This window comes from Macrobrachium rosenbergii, chromosome 5, assembly GCF_040412425.1.
Source record: "Macrobrachium rosenbergii isolate ZJJX-2024 chromosome 5, ASM4041242v1, whole genome shotgun sequence".
Classification (NCBI taxonomy): domain Eukaryota; kingdom Metazoa; phylum Arthropoda; class Malacostraca; order Decapoda; family Palaemonidae; genus Macrobrachium; species Macrobrachium rosenbergii.
In genome coordinates this window covers 35,090,490-35,105,489 of record NC_089745.1, presented here as the reverse complement: position 1 = coordinate 35,105,489, position 15,000 = coordinate 35,090,490, and the positions used below count along the sequence as shown (strand labels likewise).

The 15,000-nt window shown below is 37.6% G+C and overlaps 1 protein-coding gene across 2 annotated transcripts in view; it reads left to right on the top strand.

Annotated features, from left to right (window-relative positions):
- The window catches only part of LOC136838647 (uncharacterized), a 220,944-nt gene that overhangs the window by 108,151 nt on the left and 97,793 nt on the right, over nt 1–15,000 (top strand). For both annotated transcript variants that reach the window (XM_067103958.1, XM_067103959.1), the window contains exon 3: nt 11,287–11,326. The gene's annotated coding sequence lies outside the window, so the exon portion shown is untranslated. The remainder of the gene's footprint in view (nt 1–11,286; nt 11,327–15,000) is intronic.

Here is a 15,000-nt window from a genome sequence, read left to right as displayed (position 1 = left end):
ATATATATATATATATATATATATATATATATATATATATATATATATATGTATATATATATATATATATATATATACATATACATACATATACATATATATTTATATATAGATATGTGTATATATATATATATATATATATATATATATATATGTGTGTATATATACATACATACACATGTATGTACATATATACTTAAAATAACTATGAATAACTTTGCCCGATAGTTGTGGAAACAGAAAAAAAATGTACTGGTCACTGCCAAATTCATACAGCTAAATTTGGGATAAACTTCCAGTGGATAAAACTTCCGCTTCAGTAATCGCTCATTTACCTATGAGTTAATATACATATATATATTCTGTGTAGGTAAATGAAGCGATTAGTGCTATGGAAGTTTTATCCACTGGAAGTTTATCCTTGATATAGCTGAATGAATTTGGTAGGGTAGTGACCAGTACATTTTTTATGTTTTCAAACCTATCGTACTAGTCCTGTATAATAAATTAAAGCGCACCGCAGTGTGAAAAACGACATACTGTAGAGTATAGTAAATGCCAAATTACACCTCGGAATTAAGAAAGCCATGTACAAAATGATCCCAAAATGAAAAAAATGGCGTATAAAATGGGAGAACTATCCCTTCAAAGCTAACATGCCTTGCTAAAAAATGTGATGGAGAGTAAATTTGAGTGGTGACTGTTGTGTTTCTGAAAGTATGGCTTAGATTATAAACAAAAACCTTTGTCAGTCTCCTGCCTCCACACTGGAAGACTTCGCCTCATCCCTTGCAACGGATCATGTAAACGAAAGAGTCCCACCTTCTTGAATCACTCCGCCAAATGAGGGAATGGTTGTTATGGCGAGTTGGGCCTGGCTCCTAAAAATATGTAATGCATCTCTGGGGGCCTAAACATTGAATCAGGTGCCTGATGATTAATCGACTACAGTGAATTGCTGCCTGAGTGGGAAAGTTTTGGGGCTAGCAGTCTCATCCTAAGAAATCTGCTAAGAATGTGGCGGTTACCTTCTTAAAACATCCCCCCTAAGGGGAAGGTAGATAGTTCCATTGTCTTGGTCTTGTTCTCAAGACCCACCCTTGTTTAAGTAAACAACTTAGTGGTTAAAAGTATACCTTAGTTTAACCAGACCACTGATATATTTATCTGATGTTGTTCTGATTAATAAAGCTAGTCCATAACCTATTCCGAGGGACTGCTGACCAAATTGAAATTTATTATACATGGTTATATTGTGTACAGTATTTTGAGAAAGGAATACAGAAGAGTAGATAACATTCGTATTTGTTTTCTGGGGCTGGCCCGAAGGATTAGACTTATTTTACGTGGCTAAGAACCAATTGGTTACCTAGCAACGGGACCTACAGCTTATTGTGGAATCCGAACCTCATTATACCGGGAAATGAATTTCTATCACCAGAAATACATTCCTCTAATTCTTCATTGGCCGGCCGGAGAATCGAACGCGGGCCTAGGAGAGTGCTAGCAGAGTTCGATATCGACCCATCTAACGAGGAACACACAACTTAGTGGTGATATGCATATATATATGCTTGTGTTACATATACAAGTACATAAATATGCGCATTAATATATATGGACATATATAAAGGTTAATTGTGGCACCTTTCCTGCCGAGAAAGAAAGGGTGATGATGGTCCTCCATCATGGCGAGTTTGCGAACGGGCTGCTACAAGGCAATAGGTTCTGAAACAACGACAAAGCTGTGCTTCGACGTCATCTAATATTATATATATATATATATATATATATATATATATATATATATATATATATATATATATATATATACATATATATATATATATATATAATATATATATATATATATATATATATATATATATATATATATATATATATATATATATATATATATATATATATATATATATATATATATATATATATATATATATATATATTTTATATATATACACACACACACACACACACTTCTATAATTTCAGGTGACGTCGAGGCACGTCTTTGTCGCTGTTTCAGAACCTGTTGCCTTGTTTATAGCAGCCCATACGCAAACTCCTCATGATGGAGAACCATCATCACCCTTTCTTCCTCCGCAGGAGAGGTGCCACAATTAACCTTTTGAAGTCGGGCAAACGAGATTTAAAATAGATCCCGCGAGGTAAGTCAGGACGCCATTTTAAACTCTGTCGCCATCAAACAGAGAAAAAGCGTCTCGTCGCGCCTCTACGTAAGAAGACCAGAAACTCTTTATATACCAAGAAAGCGCTGCAGTTTCTACCTAGAAAGCGCAAAGGTTTTGGTCCTCCACGTGAAGGGGGTGAGGGGGCCGATGCTCCTCGTAGAACGAAAAAGAAACATTTATTAAATATCATAATTCAATCCTGATGTGACTGTGCTTACACTATAGTGCAGATATTGGTGTGCCGATGCTGTAGTGCCGATGCTCGAAAGTTTACTTCTCTCTCTCTTTTTGTTTACTCTCTCTCTCTCTCTCTCTCTCTCTCTCTCTCTCTCTCTTTTATTTATGGGCTGTCAGAAAAGACATATATCCATGATACATGGTCTTCGTAACACCAAAGCGATATCAAAGTGTATGGATGAGGTATTTTTCAGTTTCACTCCAAAACCACAAGAAGTAAAACTAATGAGAGACTGCTGCTTGCGCAAATCATATTCGTCATGAGGACTATATTTATCTGTACGTTTTTAATACTGTTCTTTGTAGTATCTTTAGCGACTCCTTCGTTTATTTCACTCTTCTCATGATGAACGTTTTGTTCATACAAAACCTTGATCTTTGTTGCTATCGATGTTGCTTTTTTATTGTTTTGCTTCCTTGTGTTATTCATTACGTTCACATACCATGCGCATTCTTTTTCTGATTGTTTCCTTTCATTTGTCTCTTTTGTGCTTCTTATGGGATTTTCTTCTCTGGGCAATCATTTGATTTCATTCGGGATATGTAATTCTTTGCCAGAATTTTCCCTGAGTACCCGACATCGAAGCCATTTTGCTAGAAATCGTCACTGGCCCAGCCCTCATAGATATCTAGAGGGGAAAGTCCAACTACTTTTTGTAAAATCCAAAGAAGCAAGCCCTTTCAGAAAATTCTCGAACTCAGCAACTGAAAGAGAGGAAATGGGACTTTTTTTTATGGTGATCTTGCATCCGTGAAAAATTCACTTAGGCAATCTGGCTCTTCGAAGAATATGGGGTTTTCCTCTGACAGAGCTTGGAAAGCGTTTTCCCCGGGAAATCAGAAGATATTTTTGAGGTTCGGAGTTTGGAGAATCCGTAGCTCTCGTGAAGGGATGGGGTTAATTTCTACAACCAACCTCTTAGCCGTCCCAAGTGCCATCGCACATCAGTCTTGTCAGCTTTTCTTTGGCACTTTTCGTACAACTCATCTTTTCCAAAATCATTTTAGTGGTCTTCATTAAGGCGTTGATGGATAGCCTTCTCGGACCTAATGCTTAGGTTTTGAACCTTCTTTCCACCCATCCCGTCACCACTTCTCTTCTCTGATGTGACGCTAGAGAGCTTCCAGTCAGAATATATGGTGTTAGCTTATTTGCGCTAATATGATACTTTTCCGCGTAGTGCACACAAGCAGTTTTCCAACTTAATTTTGAGAGAGAGTGGTGCACCAGGTATATAAAGAGGAAGATACATAACACTTGTATAGTAATAGACTGTATACATATAAGAAATGTATTGGGTGGTTTCTGGTCTTCTGAGATATTTTTCCAAAAATTCAGGTGATGTCCAGCGGTTGTGTGGGATGTAGAGATGTAGGGCGTCAGAGCTAGTCGTTATCTGGTTTCTGGTCTATTTTTACCCATCACGGTCTCTCAGCGTCCTGTTTGGAAGAATGTTTAATAGGTATATGGCATTTCAGGACTACATTAATGTATGAGAGAGAGAGAGAGAGAGAGAGAGAGATAAGGGTAGTTTTCCCTTATCCTGAAGGAAACAGCAAATTCTTCTCTCTCTCTCTCTCTCTCTCTCTCTCTCTCTCTCTCTCTCTCTCTCTCTGTTTAGTTTCAGCATCCCAATGTTAAGCTTCATGTGTTTTCTGCCATACATTTTCCAGCCATCTCATTTCTATTCAATTTACCTGGTATTTAGTATCCATAATCATGTTGCTGTATTTATTTATTTTTTATTTTTTTTTTTTTGTATTTTGATAAAGTTTAAATTTAGGCCAAATCGCACGTTGTCCATGTGATCAACTTTTGATCATCGTAAGCCACTGTACGGAAGGTGCGGTCCGAGAAAAAGGAAAATGTTTTATTAAAAAATTTTATGGGCTTACTGCTCACTGTCCAGCGCCACGTGACATTTTGTTATAATTTATGTGGGATATTGACTCTCTCTCTCTCTCTCTCTCTCTCTCTCTCTCTCTCTCTCTCTCTCTCTCTCTCGTACACGTTTGTAGCATTTCTTAATTACTCTGCCATTGTAACTGACGTTTTATCTGGTAAACGAGCAACGAAATCATTTACCTGTAAGGGCATTCGCTGTTGACCGCATTCTACTAGCAATGCTCTTTTCCGTTTTTCCTTTCAGGCACATTTTGTATCTTTTCTCTAAGTAAGGAAGGACATTCCTCTCTACTGATAAGTTCTTTAATTATGCTTCTATCTGCAGAATGCAAATTCTTTTCTTGTTTATGAAGTTTAGATTTTTATTGAGACAGTCATCGTTTATGTTTCCAAAGTCATTACTATTATTAGTATTATTATTAACATGTATACATATGGAAAAAGGAAATATGTTATTAACCTGGGCTCATTACTAGTAAACTGGCCATTTTTCTGTGAATGTCTGTTTCATTTGCCCAAAATATGTAGATATTTAAAATTTGACGTAAGAAGCCGACTTGAATATGATGAAACTTTTGAGTTTACAGCTTCCCGAGTTGACCGTTTACTTAAGCGTTTGTTGAGATTCACTTGCGCATTTTTAGACAGCTAGTATGATGGGGGAATGTAAAATTCTCGACTGTCATATTTTTTATCAGTGTATCTATCATTTTAGCATTCTTTGAGCTCTTTTCCAATTCCCAGCACTCATCATTTACGTTCAGTAGTTTCTGAGAATTGTTGGGAGAACGTCCATGGATTACGAGTTCTAAATAATCTATGCCCATCCTAAGCCTGTATATAAGAGGGGGAGCGAAGAACTGGTAGGATTTGCACCAAAGCTTAGCGGTCTGGGACAAGAAGCAGTGGATCAAAATGGTGCACCAAAGTCAGCACTGGAAGTAAATAAAAATTTGATTTATAACTCTCTCTCTCTCTCTCTCTCTCTCTCTCTCTCTCTCTCTCTCTCTCTCTCTCTCTCTCTCTCTCTCTCATATTTGTCCGGAGCCGTCTTGGTGTATGCCACCTGGGAATTTATGGGGCCAAAGGAGTTTCACCCAATCGCCGATGTCTCTCATAATTAATAAAGCGCTGGACCAGGTGCTCATCCATATTTTGTTTCTTACTGCTTATGATTGTAAGAAGCTGTCGCTGTTGGAAATGCCCATTTTTTCCCGGATCTAAAATGTGAATTGTAAATTTACAGTCGCATTTCAAGCATCGTTTGTCACTTTCTGTTGCATTCTATCCATGCATATTTGCATTAATCTTCTTTTTATCTAATGGCTCTCTCTCTCTCTCTCTCTCTCTCTCTCTCTCTCTCTCTCTCTCTCTCTCTCTCTCTCTCTCTCTCTCTCTCCCCATGACTGCACTCTAGAAACTTGACATTCCCCTCCGCTTGACGCCTCCCATCTCCTCCCTGAACTCCTCTCTGGATGGAAGGATGGGGGAGGGATCGGTAGTGCCCATATCCTCTCCCCCTGCCACCCCTCCCCTCCCCCGGCCTTGTTCCCTTTACTAACATCATCTCCCTCAGGATCATGCAACACTTCACCCTTGTAACCAGCAACATGTCATCTGTGATGTGCAACAAGCCGCCCCGTCCTGGCCAAGCACCATTTCACTCCTAAGGCGAGCAATATTTCACACGTCTGACACTTTTTTCCCTTTCTTTGTATACGCAAATATTTCCCCTTTTAACTCTCTCTCTCTCTCTCTCTCTCTCTCTCTCTCTCTCTCTCTCTCTCTGCGAAATCTGCAGTTTTTCTCCCACCCATGATGTCGCTGTGAAGAGGCACTATTTTGTCCGCTTGGAGTTGCAATTGAGTATTTTCAGGCTTGCCAGCTGCTGTTTCCGAGGCGTATAATCCTTATGAACTGTTACCCTGGACGAAATATAATTTTGAAATGGATCTCTGCCTTTGTTACCTTTCGTGTCGTTTCTTAATGGTCTATATTGGTATCTGCTCACTTCAGCACGTTACCGCGTCGGGTTATGTTCGCTGCCTCGTGCAGTGTTGCGACGAATGATATATTTAGTTCCACGCTTTGAGATATTCTCAAGTGGAATCACACCTCAAAACCGAAATCATAAAATGGCTCGATTGTCGGGAAATATTTTTCAGTCCAGCCGTCCAGGAGTGTGTCAGAAACTCTTTCCACTGGATTTTTTGTCATGTAAGAACTAGTTTCTTAGAAGGTGGTAGATCACCCCGCTAAGATAACAGAGGAATATATATATACGGAGTGCATGGAGACCAGGCGGTTAGACCTCGAGGATTCAAAAAATAGTGATCAAGAATTCGAACTTTTCAAGGTCCCAATTTCCGCAGGATATGACGCCCGGTATTTGTGACGTAAGTGACAACAGACTAATCTAAAAGCTTATTTATCGTGCTCTGGCAACTTACCGTTCAACAGTGCTCCCGAATTCTTAGCGGGAAGTCATTAGGTCACGATAACGAAACTTACAGACCCGTTGGCTACAAATATAGTCATGATTTTTTCGATCGTGGGCTACTGATTATTCCCTTACTAATGAATTTAGATTTCTCTTCTTGCTGTTGTTTGTCCTACCTCTACATAGCCTCTCTATCTTTAAGAGTCACAGGCCCATTGCTTCTTTAGTGGGTAAGTCCCACTCTTATTGCTTTATTGTTTTCTCGAGTTCAAAAATGAATTTCATTTTGGACTGACGTCGGTCTTTTAACGAAATGTAGTTTAGGTCTGTCGGCAAAACGAAATTCTGAATAAGCGATGGAAAAAAAGACGAGAGCAAGTTTTATGAAATTAAAATTTGCTGCTCTGAAATGGTCTTTTCTACTCTAGATCTTATTAACTTGGTCTGAATTGCTGTCTTACACATCCGTGTCACTGCATTCTTTCGTGTCTAATTATTCTCAAAGTATATAAACCGGAAAGAATGTTTGACAGTGAGAAGGCAGATGTAGGATACAAAACCCAGTAGTTAAAATGTTTAAGGAACAGGCTAAACAGAATTCAGAAAGTACGAAGCAAGAAAAAATGCCTATCAATGATAGGTTCATCAGTCAAAGGCCCCAAACCAAAATAAGAGTGAAACTCATAATTCTCTGTAAGTAATCGAGCTCTCTGCGTATCAGAGTGCAGTTAGGGGTGTGCATGGAATTTATTACTGGTTGAGTGACGGTACAGCCACATCGCATTTTACCATGGAAGAGTTCAGGGAATACAAGAAGGCAAAAACAACACCTTTATCAGGAATGACAGCTACAGTGTGATACCATCAGGTAGGAAGAGAGGAGCAATGTTTTGAAGCTTATTTTGACTTGACGTTTGGGGACACCGCTAGACTAACATGGGCTTAGTGGCTTGTGGCAGCACGGGCTCATACGTAAATGCAGCCCGTAGGATTGTTAAAGGTTTAAGGTATAAGAAGCCTGGTGTGGACCTCTGGACTCAATAACATAGACGAACTTTGTAGCATGGCCTCTAAACTTATGAAATTTATGCATGCACAAATCTTTTATAGCTTAAGTAAAGAGACTTTTAAAGATGTGGAATCCACATAGTATGGTATACAGTAGCTATTCCGAAATTTTGAAGAATAAGCATGGTCTGACCTCGTTTGTATTATAAAAGTGCTATGTTAGAACAGCAGGCATATGCTTCAGTTTAGGCATCGTGTCTTTTCGAAGAAAGACGTTTTCACAGTGCCTGATTGGGCGTCAGTTGCTCAGGCTGTTGTGACTTCAAATAATCCTTAATCATGCAAATCTGAGCTTGAACCTCGCGAACGACTGAGTCTGTTCTAAGTTTCAGAGATGAAAGAGGGTTGTATCGTAAGTGACGGAAGATTATTCTTTCTGAAGATGTTTCCTTTACTCTGGATTTTTATTACAAAATTGATCCGCCACTTAAACAGGTAAATTTAAAGACTTTGGAAGTGCATTTTTAGCCAGCCCGCAATTCTAGTGGAAAAAGCAGAGTGCTATATGGCCAAGATCTCCAACAAGTGAAGCTGCCCAATTATGTTGTTATTGTTTATGATACCGGTGCTGTTGATACTGTGTTTACGTTTGTTTGTTGGTTACTGACTGTGTTGGAATGTATCATTCAAGAAAATTGTTTTACATAATCAGTAAAAAAGAACATTAAGAAAAGAGTTTTGTCGTAACCTAAAAAAACAATGGAATGATTGGAGAAGAAAAATTAGAAGGCGCTTTTAACAGTTTGTCTCCAAAGTTTAGACAATAGGAGTTGAAAAATGATGGGTTTTTCCTATTTTAAGCTTAGGAAAATCAAAACTGGAAACTTATATTGGCTTGTGAAGAAAGTTTTTCACTTAACAATGTTCAAAAAAGTTTATTTGAAAAAATCTGTAAACTAAGGTTCTGTTTTGCAGTAAAAATAGTGCAAGCGAAAGGTCTGTTAAGAATAGAATTTCTTATTTGCATGTTTAAAAATCGAATATGGAGATGATGTCCACTCGAAAATGGTTGTGTTACACGTGCTTAAAATGTTTAAGTGACAAATTTTGTTTTGTAAAACTCATTTAAACGAAATTAAAAGCAGGTTGAAAAAAATGGAGGGATTGTGGTAAAACTGGTTTTAGAAAGTTATTCCCAGGAAAAAGAAAGTAGGAAAAGTTTACCAACGTTCTGGCATCGGAATAATTTTCTTCTGTTTTGCAAGAAGAGACAGGTACTTGGAGGGAATTTAATGCTCTGAGGCATTTTTCCCCTTGCGATACAGAAGGCACTGTACGAAAATCCTTTACGAAGCGAAAACAAAAAATTGAGGAAAGAACCATGCTAATGAAATTAATTATGAGCTCTTATTGGTTATATTTAATAAATTAGCCTTGTTGCTGTGTAGTACAATGACAGCCATTAGTTGATAAAAATGATTGACAGTGCTTGTGTCTAGGGTAGGGGAGGGGGTAGGTGTGTTATTTGAGGGTCTGCTTTATTGTGAACTCTATTGAAAACCCACTCGCGTGAACATTATTGTTATTTTTCTTTTTTACATTCACTCAACATTTGAACCGTCTTAGTCATCAGATTATTAAGTAACATCACACGAAAATGCGTACAGGCAAACAGTGTGAGAGACAGGCAGGCAGGCAAAGGAGAGAGAGAGAGAGAGAGAGAGAGAGAGAGAGAGAGAGAGAGAGAGAGAGAGAGAGAGAGACTGAATTCATGTCAGAAGATAACTGTGTTTATAGATAGATTATATATAAATCCTAATATTACTTGTGATGATAAAGATTACTAAGATTATCTTTTATCTCTAAGTACAACCTCTCGCTTTCACGAGATTAGAAATAGATATGATATGATTATGAAAATATTCTCAGCCAATACGGGAATTTCTCTCAATATTATGTATGGTCTTGCGTATGCAGATACACTTATAAACTGTTTTCCATGTGTGCTGCAAATAAGACATTCATGAGCTGGTTTGTGGTTACTGTATTGTTTATTTTATAGATACTCTCGTGTTGACAAATTAGGTAATAATTGATATTTGCCTACAACACATTTATAATTCTAGAGGTGTAATTAGTAAATGCCGTCATTTTGGAAAGCTTCGTTATGTTATTGTCGTTCTTGACGTGTCTGGTTAACGTATAAGGGTTTAGCTTGGATTGTTATGCAAGGTGAAAATTTTGATCGAACGTGGTAGAGTCGGTAAGTGCTTTGTGCAGTTATGAAATAACAGAATGGTGCAACTGAACAAAAATGCGTTATCGCAAGCGTTTGGAAACTGAATTTTGAAGTAAATACAATCATTAACTGGCAAGAAAGTTAACGATGTATTTACGAAGAGTAAATGGGCGATGGAAAGCGACAAATTGTTACGAAATGTTTGTGTGAAAACTTTCTGTAACTGATAAAGAAATCAGAGATAAGTGATAAAGAAACACGAAGTGTAATAAAGGCTTTAAAAGATTCAGATAACGTGCATAGCTTGATAAAGTCTTTTTAATTGCTGAAAGGTGGTCCGGTCTGTAAAAATCGGCTCTTCGTTTCAGTAACGGAAGGCTCATCAAGAAATATTAATTGCCTCATTTTCGTCATCAGTGGAGGAAATAATAAAGGCTACTTTGAGGAGTTAAACGCAGGTCAATCCCTGCATGATACAGAACTTTGCGTAGTGATACGTTTTGCTATGCTTAGCAGCTTATAGTTGTAGATAGTAAGTATTGTGGTGTCGGTTACGTTTTTTGAAATGAAATTAGTATGTGATATCAATCAGTCAGTTAATCTTTCTCATATAACACTGACTCCGAACGCATGAAGCATTGAAAAAAGATATGGAACAAATACTGTATATGTACTTGATATCCCGCCCCCTCTCTCTCTCTCTCTCTCTCTCTCTCTCTCTCTCTCTCTCTAAGAAACTTGATCATTTTCATAGTGGTGTTTCATTTTAAACTTCAGTATTTTTTTTAGTAATTACTTATCTTTATGTAGGTTCAGAAATTTTGCTTATTAAGGAAAGTGAAAAAAAGATGACATGTTAGTTGTCATTACATAATTCCGTGCACCATAAAGCAACTAAATAATGTATAGTAACAAGGGCTTGGATTTTTTTTATTGAAAAGACCTAACTAGCAAATTTCTAGTTTGGTTATCTTAAAACAAACCGGCCGCTGTTTCGAGTAAAAGATCGTTGAAAAGAGGCCCATTATTTCATTTTCCTATTTTCCTTTAGAGATTAATAATACTTTTAGTTGTCTGTAAAGTGTTTACGTACAAGTGTGTTTATTTTTGCCCTAGTTTTTATTTATTATTAATACGGCACACAGTCATAAAATCTTGGGCTGAAATTTAATATCAGTCATTTCTGCATAAGTGGATATAGTTTACTGACACTGTATTGAAATGTGATTTGTTTTTCTTTGCAGATGTGACATAGAGTTCCCCATGCTTCCCGGAGTGCCGTAGGTAAGTTAATGCTTCTTATTTTTTGGCAACGTTCTTTTAGATTTATAGTAAGTACATGTTCACCGACAAAATTACTTTTTTTTTTTTTTTTTACAAATCGGATGGCCGTATCTCCATCATCAGAGACGATGTTGCTCTTATTTTATTTTTATTATTATTATTATTATTATTATTATTATTATTATTATTATTATTATTATTATTATTATTATTATTATTATTGTGTTGAAACACATACGATGGCTTTCTCTCTTCACGGGGCGGTTTTTTTTGTTTATGTTGTTATTATTCCTTTGCTTATTATCGAAGTTGAAATGAATTAGATGATCTTATCGCCTCCTTCTCCTGGAGCAACGTTAGTTTTTGATGCAGTTTTTTCCCCTTGAACAGTCACTTAGGTTTTTGTTGTCCGTTATCCTTGTTTAGTTGCGGCTTTTGTTAGAGCCATCTGAAGGTGTTCTGCCGTCGCAATTCCCAGGGATTGTACATCACCGTTGAAAATAAATTTTTTTATGGATGCCAGTTTCTCAACGATAAGGAGGTTAGAGCCTTCCCACTGATACACACACAAACACACAAACTCACTCACATACACACACAAGTAAATTGCATTTAAGACAGCCAGATTCGTCAAGCTGGACTTGACCAAATACGAAGTATTCTGTTTAAGCTGGCTTGATAATGAGTTACCAATGGAAACTGTCTCGGAAAATGATTTGTGATGCTGCTCTTTATCTTAGCAGCCAACATTTCACTTCCCTTCTCTACCATGAGAGAGAGAGAGAGAGAGAGAGAGAGAGAGAGAGAGAGATGGTATGTACTTGTCTCTGACGTGGTCTCAATACATCTCCCTATTTCCTTGTGATGTTGCGTTCCCTGTGTTTTGCGGGAGGGCAAATGACTCCCGCAATCCCTTTGGGTAACTCCGCGTAGAAACACCTTTTTCCTCTATGTCTTACATCATCATTATCATCATCATCATCATCTTGGTCTGGCAATCGGTGTCTGAGAAATAGCGAATTCACGTGCTTAGGTATGGCCTCTGCTTCTGCTTCTTCTGCGACATTTAGAATATCTGAAAGGACGTTTAAGGATTGCAACCCTCTAAGACGATGCTAACATTTTTCCCCTTCGAGGTTCAGTGTTTTTCTTTTACAGTGCGATGCCACTTTTTACAGCTTCTACACTGTTGAACACCTTATAGTCCTCCTGCTTTTGAACTTGCCATGTCCCACTAAAACCTTCTATAAAAACGGTTAGGTTGTTCTTATAACATTGTTGCTCTCTCTCCTCTTCTCACGGTGTCTGTTGACTACCAGTTCGGTTTGCTCTTTTCCTTAGATGATACGTCTTGAGCAGTTATTATCCATTTCATTTGAACTGTTTTGTTTTCGCAATATGCGAGATTGCCAATTTTGTGTCTCAGCACTGCAAGGGAACAATAACGCCCCCCCCCCTCTCATCTGAATGAAAACTTTCCATTACCATGAGGTTGTTTCAGAAACATGGACCAAACCGTGTTCTGTATTATCTAGTCAGTTACTACATCTGCCAACCTTTATAGCGTACACTGTGTGGTTCTTTACTGTCTATTAATTTGTTATACATATATATTATATATATATGCATATATATGTATATATATATAATTAATAGATTTTATATATATATATATATATATATATATATATATATATATATATATATATATATATATATATATATATAATATATATATAATCAAGAACACCCGATGCGTTTTGTCTTCTTCTGATGATTAGCTCATTTATGACCTGAATTGAAGTCTTCCGTTTTTACAGAATTGATCTCTTTATTTTGTTTGATGCAAAACAATTACCCCATTGGAAATAATGCTTACCAGTACAGGGATAGATTAAAACCTGGAAGACTGTGCTAATTTCTAGTCAGTCATCGACTGAATTTTTATTTAAACGTTGACTGTAGTCACTTTGAAACCAGAAGCCTAATAGAGCGCATATCACCAAAAAAAAAAAAAAAAAAATTCATGACTCCTCATCAGGATGCTTCGAAACATGTTTCCACAGATTTGGTTAAAATGGTTCCAAACATTTTTTCTAGAGATCTTGTCAACTGGCAGACAGTGGTGAATACATAATATACACTGATACATATGAATAATACAGAAAGTGCTAGAGCCAAGGTAATATGTACTGAAAAGTTTTGAGGAAGACTATACATTGCCATATATCGTGGTCACTCTTGTAGTGTACCAACGTCATTGGTTATGAAGATCAGCGATACATTCAGCCTAGCACTCATAAACACCTGAATTTTAGCTTTTTGATAGACACATGAAACGACTCAATGAAAAGGATGTATTCCGTCAATTTTTTTAATATATAGTCCTTATTTACCTAGAAAGGTATTTGTTTTCTTGGTTATCCGAGGATATACAAAATTTTACTATCAAATCATGGGCCTGCGCATAGGGACAAATAATGAGTAGCAATCTGCATTTGGTAATGGTTTATAGGAAGCGTTTTCCAAGAGAGAGCGAGAGAGAGTTACAGATGAGATTCCCATTAGACTCGAACTGAGAAGGTGCTGTTTAAAGCAGCTCCCTGTGGAAACGCAAGTAAAAGTTTGTCAATTCATGATGATTCCTTATCGTTGTCATTTTTCCCCTTTTCAGGGACGTTTCCTGCAGTGGCGAATAAAGGTCTGCATCGCCATGCAATATGCTGTGTCTTCTCGAAGCGTCACTTGATTAATAGCCTAAGATTTAGTGCGATATCAACAGTCTGCTAGTGCAATGGCACGCGATGAAATTTGTATGACTTGTTGTTGGCGGGAAACGAATACCGCGTTAAACTCCGCTTGCGGGGAAATTTGGCGGGCACCCATTGCTTCGCGATGGCACGAAAGACACCGCTCCCATTTACTCGCCGCCTCTTAATTTCGCTGATTGGCATCGCGCTGTATCGTACTATGGTTTGTACCCACACCGCTTACCTTGCAGTACTACACGACTGGGCAGCCATTACTCAGTCACTCTTCCTATCATTAATCATTGGGTTTCTCTAGTGAGCGCTTCTCGGCAACAGACGCCTTTCATTTTTCTTCTTCTCCTTTTTCTTTGTATTTTCTCCCACTAGCCAATCTGCATCGGTCCCGCCTTTCCTCTTGATGCGGACGGCTGGGAAAGGAAGCAAAAAGCCAAACAAAAAGCGAAACTGAAACAAAGCATCAAGTGTGGCCAAGGGGGTGAAGCTTGTGGATGTCTGCTGTGCCTTGCAATATGCAGCCATTGCGGGTTTTTTAAACAAATTCTTGGTTGTGTTCTGAAACCCACCAAAAAAAAAATAAATAAAGGCTTGAGGATGTTGTTAGTACTTGTTTTTTTTTTTTTTTTCCTAAAAGAATCGTACGCCTTTTTTCACCATCATATTTCATTTGATGCAACCGAAAGAGCCTTTTTTTTTTTTTACCTGCATTGTACATATCCCCGATTATTTTCGGTGTTGAAGTTTGTGAACTCGAAAAAGAAAGAATTACTCCATGGTTACAGGAACGAGAAACGAAGACGATAACTGTAAGAACTAACCTGGACAAATCTCATTACCGTATAAAGTATGAACAAGCATGCACAAAAAAGGGGTGGAAGATGTAGAAAAGGAGAGAGGAACAAATCG